This window comes from Mastomys coucha, chromosome X (genome assembly GCF_008632895.1).
Source record: "Mastomys coucha isolate ucsf_1 chromosome X, UCSF_Mcou_1, whole genome shotgun sequence".
Classification (NCBI taxonomy): Eukaryota; Metazoa; Chordata; class Mammalia; order Rodentia; family Muridae; genus Mastomys; species Mastomys coucha.
Window position 1 is genome coordinate 9462573 of NC_045030.1, and position 14885 is coordinate 9477457.

A 14885-nucleotide genomic window follows, 5' to 3' on the forward strand; every position below is an offset into this window, starting at 1 on the left:
TCCAGGGCTTGAGCTTTTGATGGGCCACTTCACTTTCTCAAAGTCAATTCATTAAAGCAAAAGGCACTCCTATCACTCAGGAATCTCCAAAGGATTCAGAACTCTGTGTCAGGATTCAGGGACAGAGAGAAAAATCATATGTCTCTTATTATCAAAACCAAATATCACAAATGAAAATGTCAACAACTGGAAATCTCTGGAGAACTTGTTGCCTTGGAAGATCAAGAGGTAGGTCTTGTTCCATCCTTACAGAGCACAGATGGTCCTTGATGGTGTCAACTGCCTGACATCCAGATGAGTCTTTCAAAAGTTAAGTTTGATACTTGCTGTATGAATTCTGAACTGAACTGTGACTCTCAACATTGTGTATTCTAGGATGAGCATGGGTGACTGTTCTCAACGCCACTTTCCCCGGAGCTTTAATGCTGGTGTTATCCCTACAGGGAAGTAAACTATTCGAAAGTGCATATTTGTGGAACATTTCATTATAACTATGCTTCTTCACAGGCAGGTAGTTTCTTTGGAAATGTAGCTTGTGCATAATCCTCTTTATGAATTACAAGCAATTACTGGCTCCCATGCTTGAATGGTTTTAACTGCTTCATTCCAATTAAATTTGGCAGGATAAATATTTGAGAGGGTAAGGTGTGCGATTTCACAGGTAAATCTGTGAACATTTCTTCTTACTAAATTCATGGTGTACAAACCGCTTTTCATGTTGCCAGAATTCATAGTGCTTCCCTGAGTCTTCATCAAATAAATGTTATTCCTTTTATTAAGTCTTTAAACCAATTTTTTAGAACTTCACTGCCTGATTGTTTCTATATAATGCATTTGGTAGGAGAGTTTCTCAAAGAATATCACATATTTAGATACAGCTAACCTAAAATTTCTTGTATTCAGAAATCTATACTTAGATTCCAGCTATTTCCTTTAATTTCTAATCCATAGGTACACATTAAATGAAGTTTTTCAACAGATACCCAAAAGTAATTCATTTTCTAGATTCCTTAAATCTCTCACTCCCTCCAGCCTTTTGCTTTGGTTTGAGATAATCTTGCAGTGTAAAACAAGTTGACCTCACAGTTGAAATCTATCTTCTTTAGCCTCTCTAGCTCTATAGAACAGTGGTGGGTCTTGATGCCATATCAATACATGTGGCAAGTTTCTTTTCCTTTTAGTAAGCAAGTTAAGTTTTAAAGAACAGTGATGTTTCTTTATTAAAACAAACCAGCAACAACAAACCCCAAACAGCTGGTTTTGATGTCCATACAATGACTGCTATTTCCTAGATATTATAAGAGACTAGTAATTGTGAAGCAAAGGCTCAGTATGCAGCCTATGGCTACAAATGTACAGCCCTCCTGTCTTAGCTATCTAAGTGTTAAGTGTGTGCCACCATATTCAGGCCTAAAATGATATTACACTACCCCCGTAAAGCAAGATGACTTTTGACATCTTTCCATGGATTTGTACACTCTGTTTTTGTGCTCTAAGTTTCTGCATTTCAGAGGAAGAAAAGATGCAGCACTCCAGGAGTTTTACTTTGCCGGAAGGTATCAATTGCACATAGCTTAGGGATGGGTGAGAGCTTGTGTTCATATCTCCCAATCTCAGTGTTAAGACCCCATCTATACTGAACTTGGGCAGACTGTGTGCATACTGACAAAAGTCTCTGTGACTTGCACACCTAAGTCCAAATGTAGAAGACCAGGCTTCAGGGAAACAAAGACTTTTTAATAAATGCATTTAATATCAAAGATTAAGCATAGAAATTGTCCTGGCTTATTTTCTGTTGCTGTGATTAACAGAATAACCAAAAAGCAACTTGGGGAGGAAAGGATTATTTCATCTTATAGCTTGTAGTCCATCATAAAGGAAAGTCAAAGCAGAAACTCAAGGCAGGAACCTCAGGGCAGGAACTGAATCAAAGGTCATGGTGGGGGGGGGTGCTTCTTACTGGCTTGTTCTTCCTGGCTTTCTTATCAAGGAAAACTTTTATTTGATACTTCTAGTGTTTGTCAATATCCTACTGAGATACTTGACAGTAGTGAGGCCATGGATTATGTTGGTAACAGTCCATAAGAAGTAATGAGCAGCTCTTCTTGACAATCAGTGAACTTTTCCTATTCAATGCTTCCTTCCAGTGACAAGCTCAGAGTGGTGCATTCATGGTACAGCTGTAAGAATGCAGGATCCTGAGGGCTCATCATCTTCTGAAGACAGATGCATTTGACCTGCAAAAGACTTTAGGTGTTAAAGAAATGAACTCTATGTATGTGTCATCCAAGATTTGAGGACTGTTTATCATTACCACAAAATTCAGTTGCATTTTGACTGAAACCAGCTGAGATTATTGCATTTTCCAAAGGGTTAAGAAAATAGCTATATTGTTGTGTGAGAACCAGGGCATGAATATTACTGCTACAGTTTAAGAGAGACAGGGTAAGCTCATTACCAAATGGCAATGTCATAGGACAAAAAAAGGGGTGAAAGGAAGTCCTGAAAGCCTGGCCTGAATGTTTGTGTCCCCTAGGATATTGTATTAAAATCGGATTTCCAAGACAATCCTTAGTAACAGTTGCAGCCTTGGGAAAGTGATTAAGCTCCTTGTAAATGAGACTAGTGCCCTATAAAAAGGGCTTTTACCATGTAAAAATGCACTGAGAAAGTATCCTTTATGAAGAGGGAGCAAATACTGATGCCTTATCCTTCCACTTTCTTGCCTTCAGAACTGTGGACCAATGAATTTATACGGTTTTAAGTTACATGGAGATTTTGCTACAGCAAGTGAGACAGGCAAAAGTAGCAGACATGAGCAAGGATTTTTTGTTTAGTATCACTCAGTGGTGGTGCTGGTAGAATAGGAATAAAGGCATTTAGAACCTTCTAAAGGGACTTTGTCAGTTTTATTTCTCATGGTTTCTGTTTAATTTTATCATTCCATAAATTACACTTATTTGACTCTTCCAAACTTTTTATTGATATCCTTATATAATTTAGTTTTATTTTCTTTTCAGTCTTTAAGGTTATAAGAATGCCTCCAATATTCATTTTAAAGTCAGGCACCAAATGAATAAAAGCAATGACTTTCAAAGCTAACTTCATAAAGTGATTTACTTGGATAAAACAGACAGTCATGTTTGTTCAGACTTCCTGCATTTTCTCTGCTAGCTTTAGTGTTTCTGACCAAGCAGACAATTTCCATTTTTCTTTCCTCTGAGCACATTTGCAGAATATCTTACTGTATCAGCAAATTCCTTTGTGTTCTTAATATTCTTGGTGTTACTTTGGCAAGACTTCCTCTTCTATTATTATGATGTGTTCTCAGAAAGGCTTACACGTACTATTTTCTAAATTGCATTTGGCTTGGCATTTACTACTTACTTGGTGTACTTATAGGTGAAAGCTTACAGGTTGCTTGCTGCATCTAAACTAAGTTCTGATGATTTGTGCTACTCTCACCTGCCTATCACGGGAGCTGACACTTTACTTCCTCCAATCACAGGCTTAGTGCTTTTATTCAGTTGCTATTCATCAGCTTTAGTGATCACCAGCCAAGCTTGCAGTAAATCTGGCAGTAATTACTTTGTCCTGAATTGCCACACAAACTCTTTGATATCACTTAATAATATATTTTCACTATAAAGTATACCTAACTTTAATATAATCCTGCATAATGCAATATAGTATGATATTATTATCAGTCTGTAATAAAGTCACGAGGCTCACAGATTTGCATTTGTTTCATTGTCAAAGGTAATTTCATTTTTATTACTTAATAAGTGAAAATTAAGGTCTATAGCTATACACCCAGATATGGCTGGGGCAGATGTGGCTGAGAAGAAATAGAAAACACTGGAGTCCAGTAACTAGAATATCACTTCAGGGAGATAAGAATAATTCCAGGTCTGATTAGTTAGTTGTTCTATGTCTGATTGGAGTAGGTAGGAAAAATTGGCCTTTAAAAGGAAACGCTAGGTGAGCAATTCCAGAAGAAACACGAGTGTGGCATGAACATGGGGAAGCAAAGGAAACAAGAAGATATGCGACTATGATGCCAATGCTTAGTCTTAGAGATGAGTGACTTAAAGAAAAGGATAAGTTGAAGCTTAAGAAGAAAGAGAAGAAAGATCCAAGTGCACCGAAGGAAAGAGAAGTCCCCCAGCATCCTTATTGCTTGTCCTTCCAGTATAATACACAGCTGGGTCCACCTTACCACATTCTTGTTGATACCAACTTCATTAACTTTTCCATTAAAGCAAAATCGGACTTAGTGCAGTCAATGATGGACTGTCTGTATGGAATGTCTGTATCCCTTGTATAACTGGTTGTGTAATGGCTAAAATTGAGAAATTGGGACAGAAGTATCATGTGGCACTAAGAATCGTCAAGGATTCATGATTTGACCAATTGCCATGCACACACAAAGAAACCTATGGTGATGACTACTTGGTACTCAGCACAAGTGTTATATTATGGCCACAGTTGACCATGATCTCAAATGAAGAATCTAGAAGATCCCTAGCATTCCTATCATGTACATATCTAACCACAGATACAACATCAAGTGGATACCAAATGATTACAGAGCCCCTCACTTCTAAATATCACTCCATAAACTCCACCTGCCATTCTTGGACCAGCTTTCTCTCATCAGCTAATTAAACACACTTTCTGAATTTGAAAAATGCTAAAAAAAAAGTTTAAAAAAGGAGAAAAGCTAGAAGTTCCATCCAAATAAGGTAATATATGAGGCTTGAGGAACTTATTAATATTAGTATCAATTAATCTATTATGTTGCACTACTCCTGCTTGTTCCTCTATACTAGACTCATCAATAGGCAGAACTATCTTTTCCCATCAATATGAAGTTCTCACATACTGTAAAGCTGTAAATTACTAGTTTGGTTTCTCTGAGACCTCGTTAGGAGATGCACAGGACCATGGAGGTGACTATCTGAGTTATAGGTAAAGTGACCACATGTCCTGTTTTGTCCAGGAGTCACAGTTTATGTCCTTCAGTTGTGTGATCATCAGAGTTCAAGTTCATAGCTATAGGGGAAAGTTTGTAAGTACTTTACTATGACTGTTCTCTGGAAATAGGAAATAATGAAGGATATATATATACATAGTATGTGTGTGTTAGTAAGTGAAACTATGTCTCAACACATTCAAAACTTAAGATCTTAATCCACAACAATCCCATAGTGTTTCTGTATGTGAAAGTAGATGTTTTAAAGAAACTAATGCCTTTCAGCCTGATTGCTGTTCTCCTACAGAGAGGGAGACACCAAAGCGAATACATAGTGAAAACCCTCATGAAAGGAAATGAGAGAAAGTGGAACCCTTAAAGTCAAGGAGAAAAAAAAATCAAAGAAAACCAATCATGTTGGGCATGGATATCAACAATTCAGCCTTCAGAGCTGTGCAAAAATGTATTTTTGTTGTTTAAGCCACTCAATTGGTGCTAAATCTTGGTGTGGCAGCCTAAGCAAATTAATACAGTACAACAGTATAATTCTTAAGTCATAAAGTACATTTTGAAAGAGCTGCTAAACTATTACTGGTGAATAAATGCTTTAGATTCCACTACCAATACAAATGAGTGTCTGTTCTCCAAGTCTTTACCTTGTTATTGTAGTCCTCTATTATTGTTATAGATATCCTAGGGCTACATGTAGTACCTTATGTTGGTTGTAATGTTTTGTAAGTGTACAGCATATGTTATCCCAAGGCTGTCTCTCACTCAAGTACTAACCAGGCCTGACCCTGCTTACTTTCTAAGACTAGGCATGTTAAGGGTGGTATGGCCTTAGACCCACTAGCTGTAATTTACTACTTGTAGAATAGCAAGTAACATTGCCCAACTTTTCATATATGTAGTGGGTATTTTTATAACTTCTTAGGAAGATATTTATACAGGTCCTTTCAAAGTTGGACTGTTTTTATTGTTGAATTATAAGAGCTACTTATTTGCATGTTAACCTGTCAGTTGCAGATATTTTCCAACTATTCTGCAAGTATTTCTTCACTTTCTTCTTTATATTGGATATTTCTATATTTACATTTTAAATGTTATCCCCTTTCCCTGTGCCCCCCAGAAACTCCCTATCCCATCACCCCTCCCCCTGCTTCTATGAGGGTGTTCCCCCAGCCACCCAGCCACCCACTCCTGCCTACCTGCCCTCTCATTCCCCTACACTGTGGCATCAACCCTTCACAGGACCAAGGGCCTCTCCTCCCATTGATGCCAGATAAGGCTATCCTCTGCTACATATACAGCTAGCTGGAGCCATGGGTCCCTCCATGTGTACTCTTTGGTTGGTGGTTAAGTCCCTGGGAGCTCTGAGCTGGTCTAGTTGGTTGATATTGTTGTACTTCCTATGGGGTTGCAAATCCCTTCAGCTCCTTGGGTTCTTTCTCTAACAGTCTTCCTTTCTCCTTCAGTCTGTTCTATGGGGACACCATGCTTAGTCCAGTGGTTGTCTGTGAGCATGTTTTGAATTACACATTTTTAATTTTGATTAAGTTCAGTTTTTCTATTTCATTTGATTCCTGTCCTTTTGATTTAATATTTAAAAAAAATCATTGACTAATCCAACATCAGAAGATTTGCAGTTATTTTATTTTGGTAGCCATGGGGTTTTTAGGTCTTATAGTTGGACACTTGATATTTCTGTCATGCATGTTGGGGGAATGGAAAATGGGGATTGAATCCAGAACCACTTGTATTCTCCCCAGACAAGTGATCTACTTCTGAATGACCTTTTCAAGTTCTATTCATTTTGAGAGAGCATTTATGTATTATGTGGCCTAGGAATCTAAACTCATCTTTGGCATGGGAATATGCAATTGTCCCAGTTTCCTTTGTTGAAATTGTTATTTCCTCAATTAATAACATTGACATGCTGACAAAATTAATTGTTTAGAATTTGTTGGCTTTGTGCAGATAACTCTGTTCTCAATCTGGCTCAATCATCTGTCCTTGTGCCACTTTTCTGTCCTTATTTCAGTGTGCCACTGTTTTGATTACTGAGCTGTGTAGTAAATATTAAAACTAGGAAGTGTGAACATTTTTGTGCACATTTTAAATAATTTTTTGGCTGGGTGTCTCTCTTATATTTCAATATAAATTGAAGAATGAATTTGCCCATTTTCTGTACCAAAAAATGCAATTGAAATTTTGAGTGGGATAGTACTGCCATTTTAATAATACTGTCTTTCAGTTCATGACCAACAAAATGGCTTTTCATCAATTCAGGCTATTTTCAATATCTTTTGACAGTACTTCACAGTTGTCAGAACCCAAGTCTTGCATGTCCTTGATTAAAATTATCCCTTTAAGAAGTTTTACATTACAGCTGGGCAGTGGTGGCACATGCCTTTAATTCCAGCACTTGGGAGGCAGAAGCCGGTGGACATCTGAGTTCGAGGCCAGCCTGGTCTACAGAGTTCCAGAAGAGCCAAGGCTACACAGAGAAACCCTGTCTGGAAAAACAAGCAAACAAAACAACAACAACAACAACAACAAAGAACAAAAACCAAAACCTTTACATTGGTGTTATTTTATGTGTTTGAGTATTTCTGTTTGCATCAATGCATGTGGAACACGTGCATATCTGGTGTTTGCAGAGGCCAAAAGAAGACATTGGAATCCCTGGAACTGAAGTTTTGAATGGTTGTGATCTGCCATGTGGGTGCTGAAAAGTGAACCAATGTCCTATGTAAGAACAATGACTCATAACTACTAAGCGATTTCTCCAACCCCAGTTTTATTTTTCAGTAGCTTATACTTCCTTTTGCTGTTAGGAAATTCATTGAACAACCAGAAAATGTTAGTTTGTAGAAATACAACTAGTTTTCATTTATTGATCTTGCATCCTTAAATACTATTGTATTGTTTTACACACACACACACACACACACACACACACACACACACACACACACACATATATACTCTGCATGTATACCTGCATACCAGAAAAGAGCATTAGATCCTTTTATATATGGTCATAAGCTACCATATGGTTGCTAGGAATTGTACTTACAACCTCTGGAAGAGTAGCCAGTGTTCTTAACCTCTGAGCCATCTCGCCAGCCCTGAAAGAAGTATTATACTAATTATGAATTTTTACATATACCATTTACTAATTTTCCACACATACTTTCTTTGTGAAGTGTCTTTTTTAATCATTTGAATATGTTGCATTTTGTCACCTGTTTTTGTTTTTGTCATGTTTTGAGTTTATCCACTGTGATTGCACATGCAGTTTTATAATCAATTTTACACTCCTGGAATAAATTCCACATAAGTGTATATAATGCTTATGATGTGCTACTGGTTTTTTTTTTTTTTTTTTTTGGTGTGGGGGTGTCTTTATTGCTCATCTAAATGATTTTGGTTTGCTGTCAGTTTTGTTTTGTTGAGGCAGTCTTGCTATAGAGCTAAAACCAGCCTCAAACTTTTGTTTCTACCATATTGTAACCCTAAGGACTCAGATTACAGTCTTGTTTTACCATGGTCCTATTTGAGAATTCGGTTCTAAAGACCCTGTATGACACTTACAATTTATATCAAGTAATATTTCATGCCTTTCTCTAATCAATCTGTCTTTTGTTACAAAGTCTCAACTATGAAATTACTGATAGCAAATCTTTTCTCCCTTATAATATTCTGTGTATTTCTAGATATCTGTTCATTTCATCCTGGTTATCCAAATGGTTAATGTATGTTAGTCTTTTATAATGCTTTTTATTTCTGTAATATCAGTCATAACATCCCACTATTATTCTAAAGTTTCATAAGTTATGTCTTTTTTCATAATCAGTCTATCTAAGGAAGATTAATTTTGTCCATCTTTCTGATGAACTTAATTTCATCAGTCAATTTTCTCTACTGCTTTTCTTTCTCTGTATTTGCTTGTACTTCCTCCTTTCTTGAAGTAATTTCTATTTTCTTTCTCTTATTTGCATAATTCTTTTTATTGATGAAAAATTGACATTATAGGGACTGGAGGAATCCCTCAGCCATTAAGAGCATTTATTACTCTTCAGAGTAATAAGGTTCAGTTCCTAGGACCCAGATGGTACCTTACAATCCTCTGTAACTCCATTTCCTGGGGATCTGATGTGTCTAGACATAAATGTGGTACACCATACACTCATGTAGGCAACACATTTATACACATATAATAAAATGAAAAATTTTTAAAAATAAATATTAATTATTTGGTGAATATAGAATATGGGAATATTTTCTCCTTCTCCCAGATTATCCTTGTGGCTGTTTATTTATTGAATTATTATGTGAAATATATTTGTAACATCTGCATTATTTCATGTATGACCTTTAAAGTTTTTTCCATTAGCATGGTAGTCAGTTCGTTATTGAAGAAATATTTCCATAACATCCAGAACCAAAAAGAATCCCACTCTTCCAATATACGTTCTAAGGAGGCCAGGAACAGTCAGTTACCCTAACAAACCTCCATGAAACTCAAAACTCGACCCTAGTTTTCATCTCAGATTTGTTCAGTACTTAAGGGCAAGCAGAGCTTTCTCCAGTCTTTTCTGACCATGTTCAGAATCCTTCCAAACATAGGAGTTTCTAAAATTGCAAGAAAATATTGGAAATTTTTGCAGTCTGTTTTTCCCAAGATATATTATTCCCCAACCTTCATCACATGGTTTTTGCTTTGTTCTATGATCCGGGTATTATTCTTTACCAAAGAATGGGAGGAGTATTTATCTATAAATATTTCCCACAAATTGTCTCCGAGTCACAGTAAGGGGAAAAATAAAACAAACCTTTTAAGTGGCTCTTCTAATGAACCTTTTGCTTGACTAAAGACAGTTTGCAAATGAAATCCTCTCTATTTCTTCCTTACTGATACAATAGACATGGGTTAATATTTTAATTAATTAGTTAATTAATTTTTTTACACTCCATATTTTATTCCCCTCCCCCACCCACCCTCTGACTGTTCCACATCCCATACTTCCTTCTCACCCCTTGCCTTCACGTAGATGTCCCTACTCTCCACCCCACTTGACCTCTAAACTTTCTGGGGCCTCCAGTCTCTTGAGGTTTAGGTGCATCATCTCTGAATGAACCCAGACCCAGCAGTCCTCTACTGTATGTGTGTTGGGGGCCTCATATCATCTGCATATGCTGCCTGGTGTATGCTGTCTGTTTGGTAGTCCAGTGTTTGAGAGATGTTGGGGGTTCAGATTAATTGAGACTGCTGGTCCTCCTACTGGGTCGCCCTTTTCCTCAGCTTCTTTCAGCTTTCCCTAATTCAACCACACTGGTCAGCTGCTTCTGCCCATTGGTTGGGTGTAAATATCTGCATCTGACTCTTTCAGCTGCTTGTTGGGTCTTCTGGAGTGTGGTCATGACAGGTCCCTTTCTGTGAGCGCTCTATAACCTCTGTAATAGTGTCAGGCCCTGGGACCTCCCCATGAGCTGGATCCCACTTTGGGCCTGTCACTGGACCTTCTTTTCCTCAGGCTCCTCTCCATTTCCATCCCTGTAATTCTTTCAGACAGAAACAATTATAGGTCAGAGTTGTGACTGTGGGATGCCCCCCTCTCCCTCATTTGATGACCTGACTTCCTGCTGGAGGTGGGACATGGGCTAATATTTTTAAAGCTAACACTGGTAGAGGATCAAGGAAAGAATCAATTAAGCCACACAAGCTCAGTGTTCATCAAGTTAGACTTTTAAAAAAAGTTTCTGGGTTACTGTGAACTTTCTTTAGGTCTCCAATATTTTGAAAAAGTTTATTTTGACAGTTTTTGGAAGTTAAAAGTTATTTTTTCATTGTTGTTTTGAGAGTCAGACTTTTTGAGTGCCTTACTTCACCACTTTTACTAATATCTATTTTATGAAGAAAAGTTTAATAAATGATGCATATTTCTCTGGGAATGCATATGTAATAGAAAATATAAGATTGGAGAGTAAGAAACTTTAATCTTAACCTATAGATAACTATCCTCAATATTTGGCTTATATAGAACACAGCATTATAAAAATTGTATATCAGAACATTTTCTGTCTATATATCCTTTTTGTTTCACAGGATTCTATTGATTATATATATATATATATATAATTTTCGTTATCTCTCACTGATCCCCTTCCTACTATGCCAATATTACCTAAACTTCCTTTCATGTACTGCTTTGGATGAATATGAAGACTTTTTCAGATTGTTAGGATTAAGTTATTTAACATGCATCAGAAATGAATGACAGTGAGATTCAAAAACAGTATTCTTTTCTATCTAAAATACCCTCAAGTCTAGAAGGCTTTTTATTTAATTTGGGGGTTCATTTTATGTTTATTTCTGTGGTTGATAATACAATGTCATAATTTTTCATATGTGCTCTTGGCTACTTTTAAAACTGTTATCAGTTTTTTAAAATTAATCATTTTACTTGTTTACATTTCAAATGATAACAGCTTTCCTGTTTACCTGTCCACAAGTTCCCCATCCTGTAAGACCCCAGAAAGGAGACCCTTACTCAAGTCTCGGGGTTGCCGCGCACCCAGGGAGACACTGAGACCGGACTTGCTGCAATCGCATGAGGAAGTTTTATTACAAGCAAGACGGGACAAGAGCTCAGGCCAGCATGCTGGGGTCAAGACTCATACACCGCGCAGGGAGTAGGGGAGTCCGACCCCGGCCTGGGGTTTTACAAGGTTTATAAAGGCATAAACTACAAACCGGAGGTGGGGGGGAGGGAAAGAGAGGAAACGGGGTAAATTTCAAACCATAGATTCATCACCTAGCAAAGAGTCATGTATAGGTTTTTTCGGGCAACTCCTAAGGCATTGTCACACTCCAGCCAGGGCGTTGTGACATTCCACAGAGGGCGTTAGAGCACCCTGTGGTCATTCCAGGAAAGGCATTCTGTGGTTATTTCAGGACAGGAAAGGTGTTTTTTCAAGTTCCTGGAACAGTCACTCAGCCTAAGGGCGTGAAGTTCATGTCCTTCACAAGCAGTCAAAGATTTCTCTGCTCTATAGGAGCATGGTTGACTCCATTTTGGGACTTAGTTAAGAATTTTTATTCTACAATCCCATCCCCCTCATTTTTTCCTCTATGAGAGTGCTCCTCCACCCACTCACCCACTCCTGCCTCACCACTCTAGCATCCCCCTTCCCTGGGACATCAAGCTTCCACAGGACCAAGGGCCTCCCCTCCCAGTGATGTCAGATAAGGGCATCCTCTGCTACATATATAGCTGGAGCCATGTGTACTCTTTGGTTGGCGGTTTAGTCTCTGAAAGCTCTGGGTGGTCTGTTTAGTCTATTCTTCCTATGGGGTTGTAATCCCCTTCAGCTCCTTCAGTCCTTCCTCTAGCTCTTGCATTGGGGTCTCCAGGTTCAGTCCAATGGTTGGGTGTGAATATTACATCTTTATTGGTTAGGTGCTGGCAGAATCTCTCAGGAAACAGCTGTAACTGGCTCTTGTCAGCAAGAACTTCTTGGCATCAGCAATAGTGTCTGGGTATCGTGTCTGCAGATGGGATGGATCTGCTGGATGGCCTTTCCTTCAGTCTCTTCAATGTATTGTCCCTGTCTTTCCTTTGGACAGGAACATTTCTGGGTTAACAATTTTGATAATGTGTGGTGAGGGGGACCGTCCAGTGGGCCCTCTCTCAGTGGGTGACCTCGAACTGGAGGATAATTGAGTTCTTGTGGAAATAAGCGGGTGAGGGAGGAGACAAAGAAACCACACCAAGTAGATTTATCAAGGTGTATCTTTACTAGATAAAATTGGGTTTATATAGCACAGGGCAGGATCAAAACCAAAACAATCTTGGTTTTTAGCATGGACGTGATAGCAGGGAAAAAAGCACACCAGTCTGTATACAAAACAACACTTCAAACGGAAAAGCAGGCTGAGTTTCAGTTTCAGTTCTTTTGATCTCAGGAGTTGCTGCCAGTGTTTTCGAGCCACAGGCTGGTGGTCTCAGCCCCGGGCCTGTCACGGCTTTCTTTTGCTTCTGGAACCCGCAATGGAGCAGAGGGGCAGGATACCACAGTGTGGGTGGCCCCATCCTTCAAGTGAGGGCCATGCCTATCCACTGGAAGTGGTCTCCACAGGTTTTATCTCCCTTTTGTTGCTTATTTCTGCTAAAGTCATCCACTGATACATGTTTCTATTCAATTTCCTGACCCTCTGTACTTCTGTCCTGTCCATTACAATACCTGATCCTGCCACCTTTTTCCCTCCCCTCCTCTTTCCCTCCAAGATCCCTTCGTCCCTCTACATCCTGAGATTTTGTTCCCCCTTTTATGTAGAATTGAAGCATCTATACTTTGGTCTTCCTTCTTCTTAAGCTCCATATGGTTTGTGGATTGTATCATGGGTATTCTGGAATTGTGGACTAATATCCACTTATCAGTGAGTACATACCCTGTGTGTTCTTTTGTGTCTGGGTTACCTCACTTAGGATGGTATTTTCTAGTTCTATCCATGTGCCTACAAATTTCATGAAGTCATTGTTTTTAATAGCTGATTAGTACTCCATTGCCCCAAAGATGCTCTAACATACAAAAAAGGACACTATGAACATTATGTTCATAGCAGCCTTATTTATAATAACCAGAAAGTGGAAACAACACAGATGTCCCTCAACAGAGGAATGGATAGAGAAAATGTGGTACATTCACAAAATGGAGTACTACTCAGCTGTTTTCAGTTTTTATACCATTACCTTTTGTAGTTCTACTACATGACATTGGACACATTCTTGATTTTATCATTGTGACTGATGCTAAGGTTCCAATTTACTAAGAGTTTTCAGTCTTGAAGTTCTAGCAGGGGGCACTGAAGCAGAATGTCCTTTTTGGTAAGATATTTATGAGAAAAGTTATTATAGTATTATTCTAAGACACAAAAGCATGGCAAGGTCACTGAGGAAAGCTCTGGCCCACGTTGCAAAGTTTGAGAGTCTCTTCTTACCGGGTTGACAGGAAGGTAGGTATTAAATTCATTATGTTTGATGAGTACATGCTTGCAGTCAAGCTACTTGTGAATCCATTATGAATTTTGAGAGAGTATTAATACAAAAATATAAGTTATTCAGTTTGGCTGGAGTGGGGAGCCAAAATACTGTGGTTTTGGTCACTGTCAGTTCAAACAAAATGATGGAGCTTTACAAAACTTCATGGCCTGTGTACTGGCTGGTTTTGTGTGTCAACTTGACACAGGTTGGAGTTATCACAGAGAAGTGAGCTTCAGTTAGGAAAGTGCCTCCATAAGACCCAGCTGTGGGGCATTTTCTCAGTTAATGATAAAAGGGGAAGTGTCCCTTGTGGGTGGTGCTATCTGTCAACTGGAAGTCTTGGGTTCTATAAGAAAGCAGGCTGAGCAAGCCAGGGGAAGCAAGCAAGCAAGGAACATCTCTCCATGGCCTCTGCATCAGCTCCTGCTTCCTGACCTGCTTGAGCTCCAATCCTGACTTCCTCAGGTGATCAACAGCCATGTGGAAGTAAGCTGAATAAACCCTTTCCTCCCCAACTTGCTTCTTGGTCATGATGTTTGTGCAGGAATAGAAACCCTGACTAAGACATCCTGACTACCTCTTAGGGCTTTTTATACACACAAAGCATGCATTCTCTTATAGAATTCCAAGGTAACCTATTCTTATACATACATTTTACATACATACATACACACATACACACATACATGCATGCATATGTGTGTGTGTGTATCCATTATGTGTGCTTATTTGTGCATGTTTTCCAGGTGTGAGACCAAAGAGAGTTTTGAAGTTATAAAATACACAGTCCATCAAAATCTCTTTTACATAAGTATAATCTTTGTTTACTCTTTTAAGGTCAATATCTTTCTTTCTTGAGA

General features: G+C 38.5%; 1 pseudogene; it reads left to right on the forward strand.

Annotated features, from left to right (window-relative positions):
- The first annotated feature begins 4027 nt into the window (after positions 1–4027).
- LOC116091745 lies at positions 4028–4607 on the forward strand (annotated as a pseudogene).
- Positions 4608–14885: the final 10278 nt, after the last annotated feature.